The sequence below is a fragment of the Mus musculus genome, chromosome 13 (genome assembly GCF_000001635.26).
Source record: "Mus musculus strain C57BL/6J chromosome 13, GRCm38.p6 C57BL/6J".
NCBI lineage: Eukaryota > Metazoa > Chordata > Mammalia > Rodentia > Muridae > Mus > Mus musculus.
In genome coordinates, this window is record NC_000079.6 from 62,320,561 (window position 1) to 62,331,166 (window position 10,606).

Here is a 10,606-nt window from a genome sequence, read left to right on the forward strand (position 1 = left end):
GGAGGCAGAGGCAAGGAAATTTTTGAGTTTGAGGCCAACCTGGTCTACAAAGTGAGTTCCAGGACATCCAGGGCTACACAGAGAAGCCCTGTCTAAAAAAAAAAACAATAAAAAATCATAACTAAGTTATTAGTGAAGTTTTGTATAGATAAACCCAGTCCATATTTTATCTTCTGTCATAGCTTCTATAATAAATCATTAGTTGCCTTTTAATGGCCTTTGGTTAATTGTTTTACAACCTCTTGGAATGTGCTCTGAGTAGGAGAAAGTCTGGTTATCATCTAAGAGCAATTAACTGGTGACACTTGGGAGACTGGCAAGAGTCATTGCAGAGTTCTCATTGCAGCTTTGAATATCAGAAAAGGACTTAATAGCAGTCCCATTATAAAAGAGCTTAATACTCACAGATATAATTTTAGGAATTCTTATAGGATCATCATTAAGATTTAAGCCATCTATTTGTCTATATAGCATCACTACAAGATAGTACATCTTCATGGATCTGCAGAGATCTACTTCAAGGGGGGTGTACTTCTACTTAGTGATTGTTATATATATTTAATAATAACAGGAAAAGTATATTAATAGCAGGAATCTTCCCTAAAAGTAGTCCCTCACAGCCTTGCTTAATGAGGGTTCACCTGTCGCAGATTATATAATAATCTGAGGCAGGGCCAGCACTGACGAACCTTGGGCGCGGAGTCTGCGGACACCCCCAAGGTCCCCACAGGACTCTCCACGGGATCTTAAGACCTCTGGTGAGTGGAACATAACTGCTACTCCAATCCAATCTCGCGGGACCTGAGACGGCATTAATTAGGGAAGCAGAAAACTCGGCCTGACCAGGGTCACAAGACCCTTCCAGTTGGCACCAGCACTGGGGCACCTTGGGCATGGAGTCTGCGGACACCCCCAAGGTCCCCAGAGGACTCTCCATGGGATCTTAGGACCTCTGGTGAGTGAAACACAACTTCTGCCAGGAGGCAGGTTTGAAAACCAAATATCTGGGCACCTACCCTGCAAGAGGAGACCTTGCCTGCAGAGAGTACTCTGACCACTGAAACTCAGGAGAGAGGTAGTCTCCCAGGTCTGCTGATAGAGGCTAGCATAATCACCCGAGGAACAAGCTCTAACCAGAGACAACTATAACAACTAACTCCAGAGATTACCAGATGGCAAAAGGCAAACGTAACAATCTTACTAACAGAAAACAAGACCACTCACCATCATCAGAACGCAGCACTCCCACCCCACCCAGTCCTGGGCACCCCAACACACCCAAAAAGATAGAACCAGATTTAAAAGCATATCTCATGATGATGGTAGAGGACATCAAGAAGGACTTTAATAACTCACTTAAAGAAATACAGGAGAACACTGCTAAACAGGTAGAAGACCTTAAAGAGGACACACAAAAATCCCTTAAAGAATTGCAGGAAAACACGACCAAACAGGTGATGGAATTGAATAAAACCATCCAAGACCTATAAAGGGAAGTAGACACAATAAAGAAAACCCAAAGTGAGGCAATGCTGGAGATAGAAACCCTAGGAAAGAAAAATAGAACCATAGATGCGAGCATCAGCAACAGAATACAAGAGATGGAAGAGAGAATCTCAGGTGCAGAAGATTCCATAGAGAACATCAGTACAACACTCAAAGAAAATACAAAATGCAAAAAGATCCTAACCCAAAACATCTAGGAAATCCAGGACACAATAAGAAGACCAAACCTGGAGCAGTGTGAGGATGCAGCAAGGATGACCCCCAGACAGACCGAACCCGTGTGCCGCTAAATCCCTGTGCTTAGCGCCGACGTCCCCTGCCACCACCATGCTCAAAAGAAAGGCTGAAGGGGATGCTAAAGGAGACAAAACCAAGGTGAAGGACAAGCCACAGAGAAGATCTGCAAGGTTGTCTGCTAACCCTGCTCCTCCAAAGCCAGAGCCCAAACCTAAAAAAGGCCCCTGCGAAGAAGGGAGAGAAGATACCCAAGGGGAAGAAGGGGAAAGCCGACGCCGGGAAGGATGCAAATAATCCTGCAGAAAATGGACATGCCGAAACAGACAAGGCACAGAAAGCTGAAGGTGCTGGACATGCCAAGTGACGTGTGTGCATTTTTGATAACTGTGTACTTCTGGTGACTGTACAGTTTGAAAGTACTATTTTTCATCAAGTTTTATAAAAATGCAAATTTGGTTTAAAAAAAAAAAAGAAGAACCAAACCTATGGATAATAGAAGTAGATGAGAATGAAGATTTTCAACTTAAAGGGCCAGCAAATATCTTCAACAAAATTATAGAAGAAAACTTCCCAAACCTAAAGAGAGACATGCCCATGAACATACAAGAAGCCTACAGAACTCCAAATAGACTGGACCAGAAAAGAAATTCCTCCTGACACATAATAATCAGAACAACAAATGCACTAAATAAAGATAGAATATTAAAAGCAGTAAGGGAAAAAGGTCAAGTAACATATAAAGGCAGGCCTATTAGAATTACACCAGACTTTTCACCAGAGACTATGAAAGCCAGTAGATCCTGGACAGATGTTATAAAGACAGTAAGAGAACACAAATGCCAGCCCAGGCTACTATACCCAGCCAAACTCTCAATTACCATAGATGGAGAAACAAAAGTATTCCACGACAGAACCAAATTCACACATTATCTTTCCACGAATCCAGCCCCTCAAAGGATAATAACAGAAAAAAAACAATACAAGGACGGAAACCACGCCCTAGAAAAAGCAAGAAAGTAATCGTTCAACAAACTAAAAAGAAGACAGCCACAAGAACAGAATGCCAACTCTAACAACAAAAAAAATTAGGAAGCATCAATTATTTTTCCTTAATATCTCTTAATATCAATGGAGTCAATTCCCCAATAAAAAGACATAGACTAACAGCCTGGCTACACAAACAGGACCCAACATTTTGCTGCTTACAGGAAACCCATCTCAGGGAAAAAGACAGACACTACCTCAGAGTAAAAGGCTGGAAAACAGTTTTCCAAGCAAATGGTCTGAAGAAACAAGCTGGAGTAGCCATTCTAATATCGAATAAAATCGACTTCCAACCCAAAGTTATCAAAAAAGACAAGGAAGGACACTTCCTTCATATTCATCAAACGTAAAAATCTCCAAGAGGAACTCTCAATTCTGAATATCTATGTTCCAAATGCAAGGGCAGCCACATTCATTAAAGAAACTTTAGTAAAGCTCAAAGCACACATTGCACCTCACACAATAATAGTGGGAGACTTCAACACCCCACTTTCATCAATGGACAGATCGTGGAAAAGAAACTAAACAGGGACACAGTGAAACTAACAGAAGTGATGAAACAAATGGACTTAACAGATATCTACAGAACATTTTATCCTACAACAAAAGGATATATCTTCTTCTCAGCACCTCATGGTACCTTCTCCAAAATTGACCATATAATTGGTCACAAAACAGGCCTTAACAGATACAAAAATATTGAAATTGTCCCATGCATCCTATCAGACCACCATGGACGAAGGCTGATCTTCAATAACAACATAAATAATGGAAAGCCAACATTCACATGGAAACTGAACAACACTCTTCTCAATGATACCTTGGTCAAGGAAGGAATAAAGAAAGAAATTAAAGACTTCTTAGAGTTTAATGAAAATGAAGCCACAACATACCCAAACTTATGGGACACAATGAAAGCATTTCTAAGAGGGAAACACATAGCTCTAAGTGCCTCCAAAAAGAAACTAGAGAGAGCACATACTAGCAGCTTGACAACACACCTAAAAGCTCTAGAAAAAAAGGAAGCAAATTCACCCAAGAGGAGTAGACGGCAGGAAATAATTAAACTCAGGGGTGAAATCAACCAAGTGGAAACAAGAAGAACTATTCAAAGAATCAACCAAACGAAGAGCTGGTTCTTTGAGAAAATCAACAAGATAGATTAAACCCTTAGCCAAACTCACTAGAGAGCACAGGGACAGCATCCTAATTAAAAAAATCAGAAATAAAAAGGGAGACATAACAACAGATCCTGAAGAAATCCAAAACACCATCAGATCCTTCTACAAAAGGTTATACTCAACAAAACTGGAAAACCTGGACGAAATGGACAAATTTCTAGACAGATACCAGGTACCAAAGTTAAATCAGGATCAAGTTAAAGATCTAAACAGTCCCATATCCCCTAAAGAAATAGAAGCTGGAACTGAGACAAAAGGATGGACCATCTAGAGACTGCCATATCCAGGGATCCATCCCATAATCAGCCTGCAAACGCTGACACCATTGCATACACTAGCAAGATTTTGCTAAAAGGACCCTGATATAGCTGTCTCCTGTGAGACTATGCCGGGGCCTAGCAAACACATTAGTGGATGCTCACAGTCAGCTATTGGATGGGTCACCCGGCCCCCAATGGAGGAGCTAGAGAAATTACCCAAGGAGCTAAAGGGAACTGCAACCCTATAGGTGGAACAACAATATGAACTAACCAGTACCCCGGAGCTCTTGTCTCTAGCTGCATTTGTATCAAAAGATGGCCTAGTCAGCCATCACTGGAAAGAGAGGCCCATTGGTGATGCAAACTTTATATGCCCCAGTACAGGGGAATGCCAGGGCCAAAAGGTGGGAGTGGGTGGGTTGGGAAGTGGGGGGGGGGGGTTAGGGGGGACTTTTGAGATAGCATTGGAAATGGAAATGAGGAAAATACCTAATAAAAAAATTAAAATAAAAATAGAAGCAGTCATTAATAGTCTCCCAACCAAAAGAAGCCCAGGACCAGACGGGTTTAGTGCAGAGTTCTATCAGACCTTCAAAGAAGATCTAATTCCAGTTCTTTAAAAACTATTCCACAAAATAGAAGTAGAAGGTACTCTACCCAACTCATTCTATGAAGCCACAATTACTCTGATACCTAAACCACAGAAAGATCCAACAAAGATAGAGAACTTCAGACCAATTTCCCTTATAAATATCGATGCAAAAATACTCAATAAAATTCTCGCTAACTGAATCTAAGAACACATTAAAAAAATCATCCATACTGACCAAGTAGGTTTTATTCCAGGAATGCAGGGATGGTTTAATATATGGAAATCCATCAACGTAATCCATTATATAAACAAACTCAAAGACAAAAACCACATGATCATCTCCTTAGCACAGAGAAAGCATTTGAAAAAATCCAACACCCATTCATGATAAAAGTCTTGAAAACATCAGGAATTCAAGTCCCATACCTAAACATGATAAAAGCAATCTACAGCAAACCAGTAGCCAACCTCAAAGTAAATGGTGAGAAGCTGGAAGCAATCCCACTAAAATCAGGGACTAGACAAGGCTGTCCACTTTCTCCCTACCTATTCAACATTGTACTTGAAGTTCTAGCCAGAGAAATTCGACAACAAAAGGAGATCAAGGGGATACAAATTGGAAAAGAAGAAGTCAAAATATCACTATTTGCAGATGATATGAAAGTATATATAAGTGACCCTAAAAGTTCCACCAGAGAACTCCTAAACCTGATAAACAGCTTCGGTGAAGTAGCTGGATATAAAATTAACTCAAACAAGTCAATGGCCTTTCTCTACACAAAGAATAAACAGGCTGAGAAAGAAATTAGGGACACAACACCCTTCTCAATAGTCGTAAATAATATAAAATACCTTGGTGTGACTCTAACTAAGGAAGTAAAAGATCTGCATGATAAGAACTTCAAGTCTCTGAAGAAAAAAATTAAAGAAGATATCAGAAGATGGAAAGATCTCCCATGCTCATGGATTGGCAGGAAAACACTGTAAAAATGGCTATCTTGCCAAAAGCAATCTACAGATTCAATGCAATCCCCATCAAAATTCCAACTCAATTCTTCAACGAATTAGAAAGAGCAATCTGCAAATTCATCTGGAACAACAAAAAACCAAGGATAGCAAAAACTATTCTCAACAATAAAAGAACCTCTGGTGTAATCACTATGCCTGACCTCAAGCTGTACTACAGAGAAATTGTGATAAAAACTGCATAGTACTGGTACAGCGACAGACAGGTAGATCAATGGAATAGAATTGAAGACCCAGAAATGAACCCACACACCTATGGTCACTTGATCTTTGACAAAGGAGCTAAAACCATCCAGTGGAAAGAAGACAGCATCTTCAACAAATGGTGCTGGGTCAACTGGCGGTTATCATGTAGAAGAATGTGAACTGATCCATTCTTATCTCCATGTACAAAACTCAAGTCTAAGTGGATCAAGGAACTCCATATAAAACCAAAGACTCTGAACCTTATAGAGGGGAGAAAGTGGGAAAAAGCCTCAAAGATATCGGCACAGGGGGAAAATTCCTAAACAGAACAGTAATGGCTTGTGCTGTAAGATCGAGAATTGACAAATGGGATCTCATAAAATTACAAAGCTTCTGTAAGGCAAAAGACACTGTCAATAAGACAAAAAGGCCACCAACAGATTGGGAAAGGATCTTTACCAATTCTAAATCAAATAAGGGACTAATATCCAATATATATATATAAAGAATTCTAGAAGGTGGACTCCAGAAAATCAAATAACCCTATTAAAAAAAATGGGGCTCAGAGCTAAACAAAGAATTCTCACCTGAGGAATACCGAATGGCTGAGAAGCACCTAAAAAAATGTTCAACATTCTTAAGCATCAGGGAAATGCAAATCAAAACAACCCTGAGATTCCATCTCACACCAGTCAGAATGGCTAAGATCAAAAATTTAGGTGACAGCACATGCTGGCGAGGATGTGGAGAAAGACAAACACTCCTCCATTGTTGGTGGGATTGCAAGCTTGTACAATCACTCTGGAAATCAGTGTGGTGGTTCCTCAGAAAATTGGGCATGGTACTACTGGAGGATCCCGCAATACCTCTCCTGGGCATATATCCAGAAGATGTTCCAACTGTTAAGAAAGACACATGCTCCACTATGTTCATAGCAGCCTTATTTATAATAGCCAGAAGCTGGAAAGAACCCAGATGCCCCTCAACAGAGGAATGGATACAAAAAATGTGGTACATTTACGCAATGGAGTACTACTCAGCTATTAAAAAGAATGAATTTATGAAATTCCTAGGCAAATGGTTGGACCTCGAGGGCATCATCCTGAGTGAGGTAACCCAATCACAAAAGAACTCAAATGATATGTACTCACTGATAAGTGGATATTAGCCCAGAAACTTAGAATACCCAAGATATAAGATACAATTTGCCAAACACATGAAACTGAAGAAGAAGACCAAAGTGTGGACACTTTGCCCCTTCTTAGAATTGGGAACAAAACACCCATGGAAGGAGTTACAGAGACAAAGTTTGGAGCTGAGACAAAAGGATGGACCATCTAGAGACTACCATATCCAGGGATCCATCCCATAATCAGCCTCCAAACGCTGACACCATTGCATACACTAGCAAGATTTTGCTGAAAGGACCCAGATATGGCTGTGTCTTGTGAGACTATGCCAGGGCCTAGCAAACACATAAGTGGATGCTCACAGTCAGCTATTGGATGGATTACAGGGCCCCCAATGGAGGAGCTAGAGAAATTACCCAAGGAGCTAAAGGGAACTGCAACCCTATAGGTGGGACAACATTATGAACTAACCAGTACCCCGGAGCTCTTGACTCTAGCAGCATATGTATCAAAAGATGGCCTAGTCGTCCAGCACTGGAAAGAGAGGCCTATAGGTCATGCAATCTTTATATGCCCCAGTACAGGGGAATGCCAGGGCCAAAAAGTGGGAGTGGGTGGGTAGGGGAGTGGGTGGGGAGGGTATGGGGGACTTTTGGGATAGCATTGGAAATGTAAATGAGGAAAATACCTAGTAAAAATATTAAAAAAAATAATAATCTGAGGCAGGCCACTTCAGGATGCTCACCTGCTAGTTATTAGCTTGTCCCATTATGGCTCCTGACATGGAACCTCACAGATGGCTGCTAATTTCCACCTAACCCACGACCCAGACTCCAGTTTCTCAGACCATCTCTCCTTCAGGTTAGGGGCAGTGGTCCCATGATCACAATATAGCAATTTAGTAGCTCACCCTTTTGGCACTCCCCTAAGGAACTCAGCAGTAGAGGTCAAACCACTCAAGCTGGTCAACAATGGAGCTGAACCTGCAGCTCAGAGCAAAGCAACCAGAAGAACCTTCCTCTTCTGATTGGCAGATCTTCCAGGAAGCCCTGATTTGCCTTTGAATTTTGACTGTCATGATCTCCTCCCTTTGGGGTATAGTGTGCTGAACCTGCAGTTTGGAGGAAAGCACCTGGAAGAACCCTTCTCTCTTTATTGAAAGGTCTTCTTAGATGCCCTGATTGGCCAGTGAATCTTGACTGACAAGAGCACTTCCCTTGAAGTTAGAGTGCACTGAAGACACATAATGAGGGTTGACTGCCCTGGTATTCTAGTGCAAAAGCTGACCCTTTTCAGATCTGCAAGATTTTTGTTTCAGTATCACCTGTGCCTGTCCTCCAATAACCTATCTTTCTGTCTTTCAGGATTCTGAAGGAATTTCTTCCTTCTCCTTCTCCAGGAACTGTGCTGTTGCTTCTGCTGCTCACTTTCCTTCTCCTTCTCTTTCTCCTCCTCCTCTTTCTCCTCCTCCTCTTTCTCCTCCATCTTGAATCAAGATGGATTCCTTGTACACTCCATTATTCACGTTGGAGTAGAGTGAACTACATGTCCCAAACGCAGAAGGCTTACAAGTATATTAACAATTGAAGAGATATTTTTGACACAAAATAATATATTTGCTTTTGTGATTTCACAATGAGTTCAGGAAAACTGGAATTAATATTCACCTGGTACGTATTGTAATGGTCCAAAAGATCCTAGACTCAGAATGCAAAAACAAAAAGCACTTATTCTGCACAAACAACCAGCTTGTGGCTGTCAACCATTCTTTGAAATGGCAAACCTAGAGAAAGGCATGCAAACCTTCTTATAGGGAACAGGTGGAACTCTAGGGAATTAGGTGATCTAAAATTTCATTGGTGGGTTCTAGGGGGCCACAGGTTGTCAGTGGTCTGAAATCTTAAGTTAAGGATGTTAAACCATATGATGAAACAGGGCTGCCCAGCCCGGATGGCTGATTCTGAGATATTTCCCCATTCTTGTAGTTATCCCTAGGCTCTTCTCTGGAAGGGGGTTAATGAATTTGTTCTGGATTGTATGGTCTGTTGCTGGAGCAGATGTCTTATGACTTAGCTCCAGAGACTTATGGTTTATTCCTGGAGATAGTGCCTTATGGCCTTTTTGAAACCAGGCCTGGTCCTCCAAATGGAGTCCTTAAATAGAGATAAACGAGGTTTATCTTGCCCTTTCAATGTGGCTCTCCAGACAACGCTGGGAGAAAAGCAGGAGATGGATGCCAATCACTCTGGAGCAGTATTGTTAGCCAGCACGTCTTCCTCAGGGGGAAGGTTAATAAGCATATCTGTATTAGTAAAGTTTTCCAGATGAACAGTACTGACAGCAAGGATCTCTGAATGTATTCAGAAAGTGGATATATAAGAATGAGTCACAGTGAGTCACAATGAGTCACAGAAAGATGGCTTAGAGATTGAGAGCACTGTCTGCTCTTCCAGAGGTCCTGAGTTCAATTCCCAGCAACCACATGGTGGCTCGCAACAATCTATAATGTGATCTGATGCCCTCTTCTGGTGTGTCTGAAGATAGCGACTGTGTACTCAAATAAATAAAAATAAGTAAATCTTAAAAAAAAAAGAGTCACAGAATGTTGTCCAATTAGTAAAACAAAGACTATGTACCAATGGCAAGTTGAAGAATACAGTAGTGCCTATATGTCTCACATGGTCTTCTGCACATGTAATAATTCCAAAGATGGAGCCTCTAATGCTAGAAGAATAAAATGATCTCTTTTGCCAGAGAATGGCAAGCAGAAAAAGAGGAGATACCAGCTTCAATATCCTTTATACATGCAGCTTTCACCAGAAGATGTGGCCTAGATCAAAGATTTTGGCTGTCAACCCAAAAGCTCCAGATTAAAGAAGGGTTTTCCTATGTGAAATATTGCAAATAATAGAAATCCCTCTTGGTGCCAACCTACTAAATTTTTGGTAATGAACTTCAGTAATTTGTACTGAAGTGCATTTTGTCATCCTGAATGCTGTCTGTCTGAAGACTGTGGAGAAGCCTCCAGTTTTTACACTTTGTATTTATTCTATGTCTATGAGTGTTTTCCTGGCACTTGTTTGTGTGCAGTACATGCAGTGCTCAGAAGAGGTCATTAGATTCTGTGGGATTGCACTTACAGCAGGAGTTTAATGCCACATGGTTTAGGGGAATGCAACCTGTGTCATCTATAACAATATCCAGTGCTCATAATTAAGCCATGTCTGTATTTGATATATTTTCATTTAAAATTAATTTTTACACACTTGAATCAAAATATATCAGTTTCTCTAACCTTTATCTGTTTATATTTTTCTAATATACAATCCCAATTATGACAAGTGAGGTCAGATGTTAGGTAAGAATATGTAAGCCTAGTGAGCTAACTTCATTTCCTTAACCATTTGCAAAATATCTATTTACAAGCTTGAATGTACAACTTAC

The 10,606-nt window shown here is 40.8% G+C and overlaps 1 pseudogene; it reads left to right on the top strand.

Moving 5' to 3' along the window:
- Positions 1 to 1,833: 1,833 nt before the first annotated feature.
- On the top strand, positions 1,834 to 2,107 carry Gm3338 (annotated as a pseudogene).
- The last annotated feature ends 8,499 nt before the right edge of the window (positions 2,108 to 10,606 follow it).